At 44.9% G+C, this 17,814-nt stretch overlaps 1 protein-coding gene across 6 annotated transcripts in view; it reads right to left on the reverse strand.

The window, feature by feature from the left end:
- LOC121005375 (oocyte zinc finger protein XlCOF6-like) overlaps positions 1 to 17,814 on the reverse strand; it is a 916,661-nt gene that overhangs the window by 183,639 nt on the left and 715,208 nt on the right. Inside the window, exon 1 of one of the 6 annotated variants that reach the window (XM_040438068.1) lies at positions 8,695 to 8,739. The exons of 4 other annotated variants lie outside the window; for them this stretch is intronic. The gene's annotated coding sequence lies outside the window, so the exon portion shown is untranslated. Of the gene's footprint in view, positions 1 to 8,694; positions 8,740 to 17,814 lie in introns of those variants that run through there. One more of the 6 variants, XM_040438072.1, reaches the window with a different exon arrangement.

Below are 17,814 nucleotides of genomic sequence, written 5' to 3' on the forward strand. Positions count from 1 at the left end.
CACCCGGCAGGATCCGGCATGTGCGGTGGTCAGCACTGACCGCGGCCGTGAAAGGGTTAATGAGCCGAAAATGGTGTTGTCACCGATGCCGGCCCATACAGCAGGGGTCCGGCTATCAGTGACTGCCGACCCCTGCCACTAATCGGGTGGGCGCACCTACTGCACCCGCCCGAACAGCGCACCATACATATACGGCGCTGGTATTTGTGTCCCGCATTTCTGTGCCGTACATATACAGCGCTGGTATCCTACGGGTTAAAAAATAAAAACATTTCTACCGCATGGTAAACACTGTAAATACAAAAGCCCGAAACTTGGAATTGCAGCTTTTTCCATCTACAAAAACACAATTAAGGCTACTTTCACACTAGCGTTCGGAGCGGATCCGTCTGATGTTTCAGCAGACGGATCCGCTCCGATAATGCAGGCGTCTGCATTAAAACTTAGAAAATTTTCTAAGTGTGAAAGTTGTCTGAGCGGATCCGTTCAGACTTTACATTGAAAGTCAATGGGGAACGGATCCGCTTGAAGATTGAGCCATATTGTGTCATCTTCAAGCGGATCCGTCCCCATTGACTTACATTGTAAGTCTGGACGGATCCGCTTGCCTCCGCACGGCCAGGCGGACACCCGAACGCTGCAAGCAGCGTTCAGGTGTCCGCTCACTGAGCGGAGCGGAGGCTGAGCACTGGCAGGTGGATGCATTCTCAGTGGATCCGCCTCCACTGAGAATGCATTGGGGCCAGACGGATGCGTTCGGGACCGCTCGTGAGCCCCTTCAAACGGAGCGCACGAGCGGACACCCGAACGCTAGTGTGAAAGTAGCCTTAAATGTTTTTTAAAGGGATATTCTGATTGTAACAAGTTATGCCCTACTTACAGGCTAGAGCAGTGGTAGCAAACCTATGACACGGGTGCCAGAGGCAGCACTCAGAGCCCTCTCTGTGGGAACCAACACCTTGGAAAAAAGTCTATGGTGTAACAATATGCCTTAGACTTTTCTTTCCATTCAGTACAGTACATAGAAGATATACACTGCTCAAAAAAATAAAGGGAACACAAAAATAACACATCCTAGATCTGAATTAATTAAATATTCTTCTTAAATACTTTGTTCTTTACATAGTTGACTGTGCTGACAACAAAATCACACAAAAATTAAAAAATGGAAATCAAATTTTTCAACCCATGGAGGTCTGGATTTAGAGTCACCCTCAAAATTAAAGTGGAGAAACACACTACAGGCTGATCCAACTTTGATGTAATGTCCTTAAAACAAGTCAAAATGAGGCTGAGTAGTGTGTGTGGCCTCTAGGTGCCTGTATGACCTCCCTACAACGCCTGTGCATGCTCCTGATGAGGTGGCGGACGGTCTCCTGAGGGATCTCCTCCCAGACCTGGACTAAAGCATCTGCCAACTCCTGGACAGTCTGTGGTGCAACGTGACGTTGATGAATAGAGCGAGACATGATGTCCCAGATGTGCTCAATTGGATTCAGGTCTGGGGAACAGGCGGGCCAGTCCATAGCATCAATGCCTTCGTCTTGCAGGAACTGCTGACACACTCCAGCCACATGAGGTCTAGCATTGTCTTGCATTAGGAGGAACCCAGGGCCAACCGCACCAGCATATGGTCTCACAAGGGGTCTGAGGATCTCATCTCGGTACCTAATGGCAGTCAGGCTACCTCTGGCGAGCACATGGAGGGCTGTGCGGCCCTCCAAAGAAATGCCACCCCACACCATTACTGACCCAATACCAAACCGGTCATGCTGGAGGATGTTGCAGGCAGCAGAACGTTCTCCGCGGCGTCTCCAGACTCTGTCACATCTGTCACATGTGCTCAGTGTGAACCTGCTTTCATCTGTGAAGAGCACAGGGCGCCAGTGGCGAATTTGCCAATCTTGGTGTTCTCTGGCAAATGCCAAACGTCCTGCACGGTGTTGGGCTGTAAGCACAACCCCCACCTGTGGACGTCGGGCCCTCATATCACCCTCATGGAGTCTGTTTCTGACCGTTTGAGCAGACACATGCACATTTGTGGCCTGCTGGAGGTCATTTTGCAGGGCTCTGGCAGTGCTCCTCCTGTTCCTCCTTGCACAAAGGCGGAGGTAGCGGTCCTGCTGCTGGGTTGTTGCCCTCCTACGGCCTCCTCCACGTCTCCTGATGTACTGGCCTGTCTCCTGGTAGCGCCTCCATGCTCTGGACACTACGCTGACAGACACAGCAAACCTTCTTGCCACAGCTCGCATTGATGTGCCATCCTGGATAAGCTGCACTACCTGAGCCACTTCTGTCAGTTGTAGACTCATGCTACCACTAGAGTGAAAGCACCGCCAGCATTCAAAAGTGACTAAAACATCAGCCAGGAAGCATAGGAACTGAGAAATGGTCTGTGGTGACCACCTGCAGAACCACTCCTTTATTGGGGGTGTCTTGCTAATTGCCTATAATTTCCACCTGTTGTCTATCCCATTTGCACAACCGCATGTGAAATTGATTGTCACTCAGTGTTGCTTCCTAAGTGGACAGTTTGATTTCACAGAAGTGTGATTGACTTGGAGATACATTGTGTTGTTTAAGTGTTCCCTTTATTTTTTTGAGCAGTGTACTATATTGGTATTCAAGTTAAATTGCCGTGTGGGCAATTTGCAAAAAATAAGTGGCTTCTGGGTTGCAGTTTGGGCACTCGGTCTTTAAAAGGTTTACCATCACTGGGAAAGAGGATAACTATTAGAATGGTGAGGGTCCTACCACTGGCACCCCAACTGATCACCCGAATAAATGGATGATCGAACAAGCGCATTAACTCTTCATTCACATCTTTAACATAATAAAGCACCACAAAATCTTGCCATTAAAAAAAATACAACTTGTCCCATGAAAACACAAGCCCGACAAGAAACTGCAGTCTGCTCCTCCTGTATTATAATAACAGACAGGACACCACAGTCTGCTCCTCCTGTATTATAATAACAGACAGGACACCACAGTCTGCTCCTCCGGTATTATAATAACAGACAGGACACCAGAGTCTGCTCCTCCTGTATTATAATAACAGACAGGACACCAGAGTCTGCTCCTCCTGTATTATAATAACAGACAGGACACCACAGTCTGCTCCTCCTGTATAATAACAGACTGGACACCAGAGTCTTCTCCTCCTATATTATAATAACAGACAGGACACCACAGTCTGCTCCTCCTGTATTATAATAACAGACAGGACACCACAGTCTGCTCCTCCTGTATAATAACAGACTGGACACCAGAGTCTTCTCCTCCTATATTATAATAACAGACAGGACACCACAGTCTGCTCCTCCTGTATAATAACAGACTGGACACCAGAGTCTTCTCCTCCTATATTATAGTAACAGACAGGACACCACAGTCTGCTCCTCCTGTATTATAATAACAGACAGGACACCAGAGTCTGCTCCTCCTGTATAATAATAACAGACAGGACACCAGAGTCTGCTCCTCCTGTATTATAATAACAGACAGGACACCACAGTCTGCTCCTCCTGTATTATAATAACAGACAGGACACCAGAGTCTGCTCCTCCTGTAGTATAATAACAGACAGGACACCACAGTCTGCTCCTCCTGTATTATAATAACAGACAGGACACCACAGTCTGCTCCTCCTGTATTATAATAACAGACAGGACACCAGAGTCTGCTTCTCCTGTATTATAATAACAGACAGGACACCAGAGTCTGCTCCTCCTGTATTATAATAACAGACAGGACACCAGAGTCTGCTCCTCCTGTATTATAATAACAGACAGGACACCACAGTCTGCTCCTCCTGTATTATAATAGCAGACAGGACACCAGAGTCTGCTCCTCCTGTATTATAATAACAGACAGGACACCACAGTCTGCTCCTCCTGTATTATAATAACAGACAGGACACCACAGTCTGCTCCTCCTGTACTATAATAACAGACAGGACACCAGAGTCTGCTCCTCCTGTAATATAAAAGACAGGACACCACAGTCTGCTCCTCCTGTATTATAATAACAGACAGGACACCACAGTCTGCTCCTCCTGTATTATAATAACAGACAGGACACCACAGTCTGCTCCTCCTGTATTATAATAACAGACAGGACACCAGAGTCTGCTCCTCCTGTATTATAATAACAGACAGGACACCACAGTCTGCTCCTCCTGTATTATAATAACAGACAGGACACCAGAGTCTGCTCCTCCTGTACTATAATAACAGACAGGACACCAGAGTCTGCTCCTCCTGTAATATAAAAGACAGGACACCAGAGTCTGCTCCTCCTGTATTATAATAACCAAACAGGACACCAGAGTCTGCTCCTCCTGTATTATAATAACCAAACAGGACACCAGAGTCTGCTCCTCCTGTATTATAGTAACAGACAGGACACCAGAGTCTGCTCCTCCTGTATTATAATAACAGACAGGACACTGCAGTCTGCTCCCCCTGTATTATAATAACCAAACAGGACACCAGAGTCTGCTCCTCCTGTATTATAATAACAGACAGGACACCACAGTCTGCTCCTCCTGTATTATAATAACAGACAGGACACCACAGTCTGCTCCTCCTGTATTATAATAACAGACAGGACACCAGAGTCTGCTCCTCCTGTACTATAATAACAGACAGGACACCAGAGTCTGCTCCTCCTGTAATATAAAAGACAGGACACCACAGTCTGCTCCTCCTGTATTATAATAACAGACAGGACACCAGAGTCTGCTCCTCCTGTATTATAATAACAGACAGGACACCAGAGTCTGCTCCTCCTGTAATATAAAAGACAGGACACCACAGTCTGCTCCTCCTGTATTATAATAACAGACAGGACACCACAGTCTGCTCCTCCTGTATTATAATAACAGACAGGACACCACAGTCTGCTCCTCCTGTATTATAATAACAGACAGGACACCAGAGTCTGCTCCTCCTGTATTATAATAACAGACAGGACACCACAGTCTGCTCCTCCTGTATTATAATAACAGACAGGACACCAGAGTCTGCTCCTCCTGTACTATAATAACAGACAGGACACCAGAGTCTGCTCCTCCTGTAATATAAAAGACAGGACACCAGAGTCTGCTCCTCCTGTATTATAATAACCAAACAGGACACCAGAGTCTGCTCCTCCTGTATTATAATAACCAAACAGGACACCAGAGTCTGCTCCTCCTGTATTATAGTAACAGACAGGACACCAGAGTCTGCTCCTCCTGTATTATAATAACAGACAGGACACTGCAGTCTGCTCCCCCTGTATTATAATAACCAAACAGGACACCACAGTCTGCTCCTCCTGTATTATAATAACAGACAGGACACCACAGTCTGCTGCTCCTGTATAATAATAACAGACAGGACACCAGAGTCTGCTCCTCCTGTATAATAATAACAGACAGGACACCAGAGTCTGCTCCTCCTATATTATAATAACAGACAGGACACCAGAGTCTGCTCCTCCTGTATTATAATAACAGACAGGACATCAGAGTCTGCTCCTCCTGTTTTATAATAACAGACAGGACACCAGAGTCTGCTCCTCCTGTAATATAAAAGACAGGACACCAGAGTCTGCTCCTCCTGTATTATAATAACCAAACAGGACACCAGAGTCTGCTCCTCCTGTATTATAATAACAGACAGGACACCAGAGTCTGCTGCTCCTGTATTATAATAACAGACAGGACACCAGAGTCTGCTCCTCCTGTATTATAATAACCAAACAGGACACCAGAGTCGGCTCCTCCTGTATTATAATAACAGACAGGACACCACAGTCTGCTCCTCCTGTATTATAATAACAGACAGGACACCAGAGTCTGCTCATCCTGTAATATAAAAGACAGGACACCAGAGTCTGCTCCTCCTGTATTATAATAACAGACAGGACACCACAGTCTGCTCCTCCTGTATTATAATAACAGACAGGACACCAGAGTCTGCTCCTCCTGTAGTATAATAACAGACAGGACACCACAGTCTGCTCCTCCTGTACTATAATAACAGACAGGACACCAGAGTCTGCTCCTCCTGTATTATAATAACAGACAGGACACCAGAGTCTGCTCCTCCTGTAGTATAATAACAGACAGGACACTGCAGTCTGCTCCCCCTGTATTATAATAACCAAACAGGACACCAGAGTCTGCTCCTCCTGTATTATAATAACCAAACAGGACACCAGAGTCTGCTCCTCCTGTATTATAATAACAGACAGGACACCAGAGTCTGCTCCTCCTGTATTATAATAACAGACAGGACACCAGAGTCTGCTCATCCTGTAATATAAAAGACAGGACACCAGAGTCTGCTCCTCCTGTATTATAATAACAGACAGGACACCAGAGTCTGCTCCTCCTGTATTATAATAACAGACAGGACACCAGAGTCTGCTCCTCCTGTATTATAATAACAGACAGGACACCACAGTCTGCTCCTCCTGTATTATAATAACAGACAGGACACCACAGTCTGCTCCTCCTGTAGTATAATAACAGACAGGACACCACAGTCTGCTCCTCCTGTACTATAATAACAGACAGGACACCAGAGTCTGCTCCTCCTGTATTATAATAACAGACAGGACACCAGAGTCTGCTCCTCCTGTATTATAATAACAGACAGGACACCAGAGTCTGCTCCTCCTGTATTATACTAACAGACAGAACACCAGAGTCTGCTCCTCCTGTATTATAATAACAGACAGGACACCAGAGTCTGCTCCTCCTGTATTATAACAAACAGGACACCAGAGTCTGCTCCTCCTGTAATATAAAAGACAGGACACCAGAGTCTGCTCCTCCTGTATTATAATAACCAAACAGGACACCAGAGTCTGCTCCCCCTGTATTATAATAACAGACAGGACACCAGAGTCTGCTCCTCCTGTATTATAATAACAGACAGGACACCAGAGTCTGCTCCTCCTGTATTATAATAACAGACAGGACACCACAGTCTGCTCCTCCTGTATTATAATAACAGACAGGACACCAGAGTCTGCTCCTCCTGTATTATAATAACAGACAGGACACCGGAGTCTGCTCCTCCTGTATTATAATAACAGACAGGACACCAGAGTCTGCTCCTCCTGTATTATAATAACAGACAGGACACCAGAGTCTGCTCCTCCTGTGTTATAATAACAGACAGGACACCAGAGTCTGCTCCTCCTGTAATATAATAACAGACAGGACACCACAGTCTGCTCCTCCTGTATTATAATAACAGACAGGACACCAGAGTCTGCTCCTCCTGTATTATAATAACAGACAGGACACCACAGTCTGCTCCTCCTGTATTATAATAACAGACAGGACACCACAGTCTGCTCCTCCTGTAGTATAATAACAGACAGGACTCCAGAGTCTGCTCCTCCTGTATTATAATAACAGACAGGACATCACAGTCTGCTCCTCCTGTATTATAATAACAGACAGGACACCAGAGTCTGCTCCTCCTATATTATAATAACAGACAGGACACCAGAGTCTGCTCCTCCTGTATTATAATAACAGACAGGACACCACAGTCTGCTCCTCCTGTAGTATAATAACAGACAGGACACCAGAGTCTGCTCCTCCTGTATTATAATAACAGACAGGACACCAGAGTCTGCTCCTCTTGTATTATAATAACAGACAGGACACCAGAGTCTGCTCCTCCTGTATTATAATAACAGGACACCAGAGTCTGCTCCTCCTGTATTATAATAACAGACAGGACACCAGAGTCTGCTCCTCCTGTATTATAATAACAGACAGGACACCAGAGTCTGCTCATCCTGTAATATAAAAGACAGGACACCAGAGTCTGCTCCTCCTGTATTATAATAACAGACAGGACACCACAGTCTGCTCCTCCTGTATTATAATAACAGACAGGACACCAGAGTCTGCTCCTCCTGTAGTATAATAACAGACAGGACACCACAGTCTGCTCCTCCTGTACTATAATAACAGACAGGACACCAGAGTCTGCTCCTCCTGTATTATAACAGACAGGACACCAGAGTCTGCTCCTCCTGTATTATAATAACAGACAGGACACCACAGTCTGCTCCTCCTGTATTATAATAACAGACAGGACACCACAGTCTGCTCCTCCTGTAGTATAATAACAGACAGGACACCACAGTCTGCTCCTCCTGTATTATAATAACAGACAGGACACCAGAGTCTGCTCCTCCTGTATTATAATAACAGACAGGACACCACAGTCTGCTCCTCCTGTATTATAATAACAGACAGGACACCACAGTCTGCTTCTCCTGTATTATAATAACAGGACACCAGAGTCTGCTCCTCCTGTATTATAATAACAGACAGGACACCAGAGTCTGCTCCTCCTGTATTATAATAACAGACAGGACACCAGAGTCTGCTCATCCTGTAATATAAAAGACAGGACACCAGAGTCTGCTCCTCCTGTATTATAATAACAGACAGGACACCACAGTCTGCTCCTCCTGTATTATAATAACAGACAGGACACCAGAGTCTGCTCCTCCTGTAGTATAATAACAGACAGGACACCAGAGTCTGCTCCTCCTGTATTATAATAGGAAGCAATGCAGGGTCTTAGATACAGACAATAAGTTGGATAAGTCAGGGATATTATTGTGGTGATGCCTCCTATGTTCAGGTAGAAAATACAAGAAATGACTTACTGCTGCCAGCAACAGCAATGTCTCCTCTCAGCTCTGGGCTCTCACCGGGAAGATATCACTGCCACTTCCTGTTTGTGCGTTCCATTAACAGGAAGTTCAGTTGTTAGATACTGATTTCCATGGGACCAAGAAAGAGCAGAGAACGCATTGAAGAGGCTGGCAGCATCTCTAGTGTCCTATCTTTTTTATCATAATATGGAAGGAGCAGACTGTGGTGTCCTGTCTGTTATTATAATACAGGAGGAGCAGACTCTGGTGTCCTGTCTGTTATTATAATACAGGAGGAGCAGACTGTGGTGTCCTGTCTGTTATTATAATACAGGAGGAGCAGACTCTGGTGTCCTGTCTGTTATTATACTACAGGAGGAGCAGACTGTGGTGTCCTGTCTGTTATTATACTACAGGAGGAGCAGACTCTGGTGTCCTGTCTGTTATTATACTACAGGAGGAGCAGACTCTGGTGTCCTGTCTGTTATTATAATACAGGAGGAGCAGACTCTGGTGTCCTGTCTGTTATTATAATACAGGAGGAGCAGACTCTGGTGTCCTGTCTGTTATTATAATACAGGAGGAGCAGACTCTGGTGTCCTGTCTGTTATTATAATACAGGAGGAGCAGACTGTGGTGTCCTGTCTGTTATTATAATACAGGAGGAGCAGACTCTGGTGTCCTGTCTGTTATTATAATACAGGAGGAGCAGACTCTGGTGTCCTGTCTGTTATTATAATACAGGAGGAGCAGACTGTGGTGTCCTGTCTGTTATTATAATACAGGAGGAGCAGACTGTGGTGTCCTGTCTGTTATTATAATACAGGAGGAGCAGACTCTGGTGTCCTGTCTGTTATTATAATACAGGAGGAGCAGACTCTGGTGTCCTGTCTGTTATTATAATACAGGAGGAGCAGACTCTGGTGTCCTGTCTGTTATTATAATACAGGAGGAGCAGACTCTGGTGTCCTGTCTGTTATTATAATACAGGAGGAGCAGACTGTGGTGTCCTGTCTGTTATTATAATACAGGAGGAGCAGACTCTGGTGTCCTGTCTGTTATTATATTACAGGAGGAGCAGACTCTGGTGTCCTGTCTGTTATTATAATACAGGAGGAGCAGACTCTGGTGTCCTGTCTGTTATTATAATACAGGAGGAGCAGACTCTGGTGTCCTGTCTGTTATTATAATACAGGAGGAGCAGACTCTGGTGTCCTGTCTGTTATTATAATACAGGAGGAGCAGACTGTAGTGTCCTGTCTGTTATTATAGTACAGGAGGAGCAGACTCTGGTGTCCTGTTATTATAATACAGGAGGCGCAGACTGTGGTGTCCTGTCTGTTATTATATTACAGGAGGAGCAGACTGTGGTGTCCTGTCTGTTATTATAATACAGGAGGAGCCGACTCTGGTGTCCTGTTATTATAATACAGGAGGAGCAGAATGTGGTGTCCTGTCTGTTATTATAGTACAGGAGGAGCAGACTCTGGTGTCCTGTTATTATAATACAGGAGGCGCAGACTGTGGTGTCCTGTCTGTTATTATATTACAGGAGGAGCAGACTGTGGTGTCCTGTCTGTTATTATAATACAGGAGGAGCCGACTCTGGTGTCCTGTTATTATAATACAGGAGGAGCAGACTGTGGTGTCCTGTCTGTTATTATACTACAGGAGGAGCAGACTCTGGTGTCCTGCCTGTTATTATAATACAGGAGGAGCAGACTCTGGTGTCCTGTCTGTTATTATAATACAGGAGGAGCAGACTCTGGTGTCCTGTCTGGTTATTATAATACAGGAGGAGCAGACTCTGGTGTCCTATCTGTTATTATAATACAGGAGGAGCAGACTGTGGTGTCCTGTCTGTTATTATCATACAGGAGGAGCAGACTCTGGTGTCCTGTCTGTTAGTATAATACAGGAGGAGCAGACTGTGGTGTCCTGTCTGTTATTATAATACAGGAGGAGCAGACTGTGGTGTCCTGTCTGTTATTATAATACAGGAGGAGCAGACTGTGGTGTCCTGTCTGTTATTATAATACTGGAGGAGCAGACTGTGGTGTCCTGTCTGTTATTATAATACAGGAGGAGCAGACTCCGGTGTCCTGTCTGTTATTATAATACAGGAGGAGCAGACTCTGGTGTCCTGTCTGTTATTATAATACAGGAGGAGCAGACTGTGGTGTCCTGTCTGTTATTATAATACAGGAGGAGCAGACTGTGGTGTCCTGTCTGTTATTATACAGGAGGAGCAGACTCTGGTGTCCTGTCTGTTATTATAATACAGGAGGAGCAGACTGTAGTGTCCTGTCTGTTATTATAATACAGAAGGAGCAGACTGTGGTGTCCTGTCTGTTATTATAATACAGGAGGAGCAGACTGTGGTGTCCTGTCTGTTATTATAATACAGGAGGAGCAGACTCTGGTGTCCTGTCTGTTATTATAATACAGGAGGAGCAGACTCTGGTGTCCTGTCTGTTATTATAATACAGGAGGAGCAGACTCTGGTGTCCTGTCTGTTATTATAATAAAGGAAGAGCAGACTCTGGTGTCCTGTTATTATAATACAGGAGGAGAAGACTCTGGTGTCCTATCTGGTTATTATAATACAGGAGGAGCAGACTCTGGTGTCCTATCTGGTTATTATAATACAGGAGGAGCAGACTCTGGTGTCCTATCTGTTATTATAATACAGGAGGAGCAGACTCTGGTGTCCTGTCTGTTATTATTATTATACAGGAGGAGCAGACTCTGGTGTCCTGTCTGTTATTATTATTATACAGGAGGAGCAGACTTTGGTGTCCTCTTGGTTATTATAATACAGGAGGAGCAGACTGTGGTGTCCTGTCTGTTATTATAATACAGGAGGAGCAGACTCTGGTGTCCTGTCTGTTATTATAATACATGAGGAGCAGACTGTGGTGTCCTGTCTGTTATTATAATACAGGAGGAGCAGACTCTGGTGTCCTGTCTGTTATTATAATACAGGAGGAGCAGACTCTGGTGTCCTGTCTGTTATTATACTACAGGAGGAGCAGACTCTGGTGTCCTGTCTGTTATTATAATACAGGAGGAGCAGACTGTGGTGTCCTGTCTGTTATTATAATACAGGAGGAGCAGACTCTGGTGTCCTGTCTGTTATTATACTACAGGAGGAGCAGACTCTGGTGTCCTGTCTGTTATTATAATACATGAGGAGCAGACTGTGGTGTCCTGTCTGTTATTATAATACAGGAGGAGCAGACTCTGGTGTCCTGTCTGTTATTATAATACAGGAGGAGCAGACTCTGGTGTCCTGTCTGTTATTATACTACAGGAGGAGCAGACTCTGGTGTCCTGTCTGTTATTATAATACAGGAGGAGCAGACTCTGGTGTCCTGTCTGTTATTATAATACTGGAGGAGCAGACTGTGGTGTCCTGTCTGTTATTATAATACAGGAGGAGCAGACTCTGGTGTCCTGTCTGTTATTATAATACAGGAGGAGCAGACTCTGGTGTCCTCTCTGTTATTATAATACAGGAGGAGCAGACTGTGGTGTCCTGTCTGTTATTATAATACAGGAGGAGCAGACTCTGGTGTCCTGACTGTTATTATAATACAGGAGGAGCAGACTCTGGTGTCCTGTCTGTTATTATAATACAGGAGGAGCAGACTGTGGTGTCCAGTCTGTTAGTATAATACAGGAGGAGCAGACTCTGGTGTCCTGTCTGTTATTATAATACAGGAGGAGCAGACTGTGGTGTCCTGTCTGTTATTATAATACAGGAGGAGCAGACTCTGGTGTCCTGTCTGTTATTATAATACAGGAGGAGCAGACTGTGGTGTCCTGTCTGTTATTATAATACAGGAGGAGCAGACTGCGGTGTCCTGTCTGTTATTATAATACAGGAGGAGCAGACTGTGGTGTCCTGTCTGTTATTATAATACAGGAGGAGCAGACTCTGGTGTCCTGTCTGTTATTATAATACAGGAGGAGCAGACTCTGGTGTCCTGTCTGTTATTATAATACAGGAGACGCAGACTGTGGTGTCCTGTCTGTTATTATAATACAGGAGGAGCAGACTGTGGTGTCCTGTCTGTTATTATAATACAGGAGGAGCAGACTCTGGTGTTCTCTCCAGGTATTACAATATAGCAGAAGAACCTTATGTGGGAAGAGCAGACTGTGGTGCCATAGTTATTAAAGGGGTTGTTCAGGCTGCAGATATTAATGTGCTGTCCTGAGGATAGGTCGCTAATATCCGATCAGCAGCAGTCTGACTCCCAGTTCTGCATTTTGCAGATCGCACATCGCCAGCACTCTCATAGAAAATGCCTTTTCTTGTACGTAATTGCCGACAAGAATAGGACATGTTCTATTTTTTCCAGATACGGACAGCACATTCCGGCCACATTCAAAATGAATGGGTCCGCACCTGTACCGCGGACCCATTTTTGGAAACGTGTGAATGGACCCTAACCTGAACTGTTCCTGTTCTGGGAAGAAGGGGGTAAGAGACTACACCTGCCATCAGCAGAATACCATGAAGGGCTTTAGTTAGCACGTGTTGCTATGCTCATGAAGTAATATACACTGCTCAAAAAAATAAAGGGAACACTTAAACAACACAATGTAACTCCAAGTCAATCACACTTCTGTGAAATCAAACTGTCCACTTAGGAAGCAACACTGAGTGACAATCAATTTCACATGCTGTTGTGCAAATGGGATAGAGAACAGGTGGAAATTATAGGCGATTAGCAAGACACCCCCAGTAAAGGAGTGGTTCTGCAGGTGGTGACCACAGACCATTTCTCAGTTCCTATGCTTCCTGGCTGATGTTTTGGTCACTTTTGAATGCTGGCGGTGCTTTCACTCTAGTGGTAGCATGAGACGGAGTCTACAACCCACACAAGTGGCTCAGGTAGTGCAGCTTATCCAGGATGGCACATCAATGCGAGCTGTGGCAAGAATGTTTGCTGTGTCTTTCAGCGTAGTGTCCAGAGCATGGAGGCGCTACCAGGAGACAGGCCAGTACATCAGGAGACGTGGAGGAGGCCATAGGAGGGCAACAACCCAGCAGCAGGACCGCTACCTCCGCCTTTGTGCAAGGAGGAGCACTGCCAGAGCCCTGCAAAATTACCTCCAGCAGGCCACAAATGTGCATGTGTCTGCTCAAACGGTTAGAAACAGACTCCATGAGGGTTATATGAGGGCCCGACGTCCACAGGTGGGGGTTGTGCTTACAGCCCAACACCGTGCAGGACGTTTGGCATTTGCCAGAGAACACCAAGATTGGCAAATTCGCCACTGGCGCCCTGTGCTCTTCACAGATGAAGGCAGGTTTACACTGAGCACATGTGACAGACGTGACAGAGTCTGGAGACGCCATGGAGAACGTTCTGCTGCCTGCAACATCCTCCAGCATGACCAGTTTGGCATTGGGTCAGTAATGGTGTGGGGTGGCATTTCTTGGGAGGGCCGCACAGCCCTCCATGTACTCGCCAGAGGTAGCCTGACTGCCATTAGGTACCGAGATGAGATCCTCAGACCCCTTGTGAGACCATATGCTGGTGCGGTTGGACCTGGGTTCCTCCTAATGCAAGACAATGCTAGACCTCATGTGGCTGGAGTGTGTCAGCCGTTCCTGCAAGACGAAGGCATTGATGCTATGGACTGGCCCGCCCGTTCCCCAGACCTGAATCCAATTGAGCACATCTGGGACATCATGTCTCGCTCTATCCACCAACGTCACGTTGCACCACAGACTGTCCAGGAGTTGGCAGATGCTTTAGTCCAGGTCTGGGAGGAGATCCCTCAGGAGACCGTCCGCCACCTCATCAGGAGCATGCACAGGCGTTGTAGGGAGGTCATACAGGCACGTGGAGGCCACACACACTACTAAGCCTCATTTTGACTTGTTTTAAGGACATTACATCAAAGTTGGATCAGCCTGTAGTGTGTTTTTCCACTTTAATTTTGAGTGTGACTCCAAATCCAGACCTCCATGGGTTGAAAAATTTGATTTCCATTTTTTCATTTTTGTGTGATTTTGTTGTCAGCACATTCAACTATGTAAAGAACAAAGTATTTAAGAAGGATATTTAATTAACTCCGATCTAGGATGTGTTATTTTTGTGTTCCCTTTATTTTTTTGAGCAGTGTATATCTAAAGAAATGTCTAATATACAAATGGAATATGCAAGTGTTTTAGGTTTACGGATTTCCCATGGAGAACATTTATCTCCTATGCACAGGATGAGGGAAAGGTGTCTGAGGGTATGACTTCTAGGGCCCATTGTATGGCATCAGTTTAAGGTATACTTTTTTTGTATACCTTGAACGGATGGGAATAACGTGATGTAAACCCAGCTCCAGATAGTAACACATATCTTTTTTTTTCCTAATCAGTTTTTATTTTTTGATCATAGATTTTTTTTTCTACTTACTGAACACACTTATGGGGCAGCCATTTTGCCTGAGCTGTTTTTAACAGCATTTAGACATTTTACAGCAGCCACCATGGACAGGAGCTGACTCAATGACTTCTATGGAAGAGTTTTCTAGGCATGCTTTGTGACCTGTGCAGTGGTCAGGAGGGAGCAGATAAGCTGCAATATCATCATTTGTAAATAATTGTAGATATAAACAACAGCACTCCAAATGTATGCAGAATTCAATCTTTATTCGTAAAGCAACTTCACATTCAAGTGATGTTTCGGTCAGAGAGTGACCTTTTTCAAACACAAACAATATAAACAATACAAGGTAGTCATATTAGAATGACGTCAAGTGTGAACTTATTTAAAGAAAAAAAGCAGATCAGTTGGCATCATCACAGTTCTCAGGTCCAACAACCAATATCTCGGCATTGATCTCATACCATAGGACGTATCGGCTAAGAGTGTCAAAAAAATGATACAAAGAATTCAAAAATTACAAACCAATACAAAAAACTGAATGCATAGAGCTCATGGTGTACGCAGTATAAACGGTATAGAAATGACAAAGGGTTAACTGTATAGGGCATATGTGAGGAACCAAGTACTCGATCCCTGGTACACATCGCATGTGAATTTACATATCTATCTGACATAGTCAAGGACGTGTAAAAACACAGGTCTTAAACCGCACTAATAAATGTAAGGTTGAGCATAACAAGTAAATAGAATAAAAAGAGTCTAAAGTTAGAGAAAGGAACCGGGTTCCCCCATGAGAGGTTGGAGTTACCAAGTTGCCAGAGAAATCAGTGAATGAGAGATGGTACGTGTAGAACTGCGAGCTTGAGAATGGTGTGTACACACCTTGGTATCTGCTGACCCTAATGGAATAATGCTCCCTTAAATCAGCCGGGCACCAGAAATGACAACCGGAAGTGGGAAATGAGTTGCGTTCCAAGATGGAACGCATGCTGAAAATAGAGAAAACTACCCATTGAGTCCCTAGGAGCGAGACCCCTGGGTACGGCTGCATGGCATGTGAAGAGCAAAGCGCTAGATGCCGAGGGTTCCGGTGCGTTCCAACGTGGAACGCAACTAGAAGTAAAAGGAGGTACGACTTACTGCGGCTACCAACTACGTGGTATGCGTGTAGGGAGCGTAGCGTTCCACAGTGGAACGCATCGCAGATCTGTGTGTCCTGTATGGACGGAGACATAAAGGAATAGCGCAGCGCTTGGTAAACGCCCTCAATGTGACGTCCTTAAGTATATAGAATAGAGACATAGCTAGAATAGATCTGTAGTTAGGTAATCCTAATGTAGTTAGGAACGTTATGATAGGGATATGATATTGATACCTCAGAGTAAACAGATCATGTAGAAAAAAGGGTAAAAGCATAAAATAAAGAATAAAGTACTAAATAAGCATAGAAAACAGGTCTACCAGAAATCCAAAGGGGAGTAGCTAAATGAAAATGAAAAAGATGTGTAAAAGGATACATCAAAAGTGGCAAACAAGGTGACAGTCCGGTTCCTAATGTATCTGGAAAAAGGAAACACCGTATTAGTATCTCAAGTTATATAATAGTATATACTGTTCAGTCAATGCATGTGTCAGATGAAAGCTGACAATTCATATTCTCTATTGAGACCCCTCGGTTCCAGGCTTTGTAGCCTTTGTATCCAATAGGCCTCCCGTTTTTTCAGCTTGTGTTGTCGATCCCCCCCATGTCTGGGCATACCTATATGTTCTATGACCTGGAACTTAAGTTAAGATATACTATGCTTCATTTTGTAAAAATAATGTGGAACTGGAAGTAGGAGGTTCTGGCACCGGATGGTGGATTTGTGCTAACAGACCCTATCCCTAACACTTTGGGTTGTCTCACCAACGTATATCAGGCCGCAGTGACATTTAAGGAGATAAATTACATAATTGGATTGACACGTGTGATCTGTAGTTTTTCGCCAGTCTGCGAATGATGGATCTTGTCCCCTTTCATCACATTGGAACATTGGGCACAGTGTAGGCAAGGGAATGTACCCTGTCTGGCCTTCCCTAACAGACGTTGATGTAGGACCCCACTGCTGGAGCCAGTGTCCGCTCTGACCAGCCAGTCCTTAAGGTTTTTTGATCGTTGAGCACATGGTAGAAACCGTGATTGGAATTCTTCGATATTGGGATAGGAACGAGAGAGGATACTCCAATGTTTATTGAGAATGTTAATCGCTTTATGTGAGTAAGGGTGGTATGTGTGTACGAAGGGGAGTCTCTTTTTAGTATTCTTGAATTATTGTGTGTTAGGTACAAGGTTCTTTTCAATGGTAGCCAGGGGATGACCCCTCTGTTGAAATTTTGCGGTCATTTCGAAGAGTCTTACTAGCCTAACATCCTCTGAGGTCACTATTCTCTTGACTCGCTCAAACTGGGATTTAGGTAGTGCTTTCTTAGTGGAGGGTGCATGGCAACTGCTGTTGTGAAGTAGATTGTTACGGTCAGTCGGTTTCCAATAGAGATTCGTGGTCAGAGAACCGTCTTCATGTTTGTAAACCTTGGTGTCGAAGAAACTTATGGTTTGTGTATCATGGTGGATGGTAAATTGTAATTCGGAAAAAATGGAATTCAGATGGATGTGGAATGATAAGAGTGAATCCTTAGGGCCATCCCACAGACAAAAGATATTGTCTATATATCTTTTCCACATTATGGCATG

Source organism: Bufo bufo, chromosome 6, assembly GCF_905171765.1.
Source record: "Bufo bufo chromosome 6, aBufBuf1.1, whole genome shotgun sequence".
Lineage (NCBI taxonomy): Eukaryota > Metazoa > Chordata > Amphibia > Anura > Bufonidae > Bufo > Bufo bufo.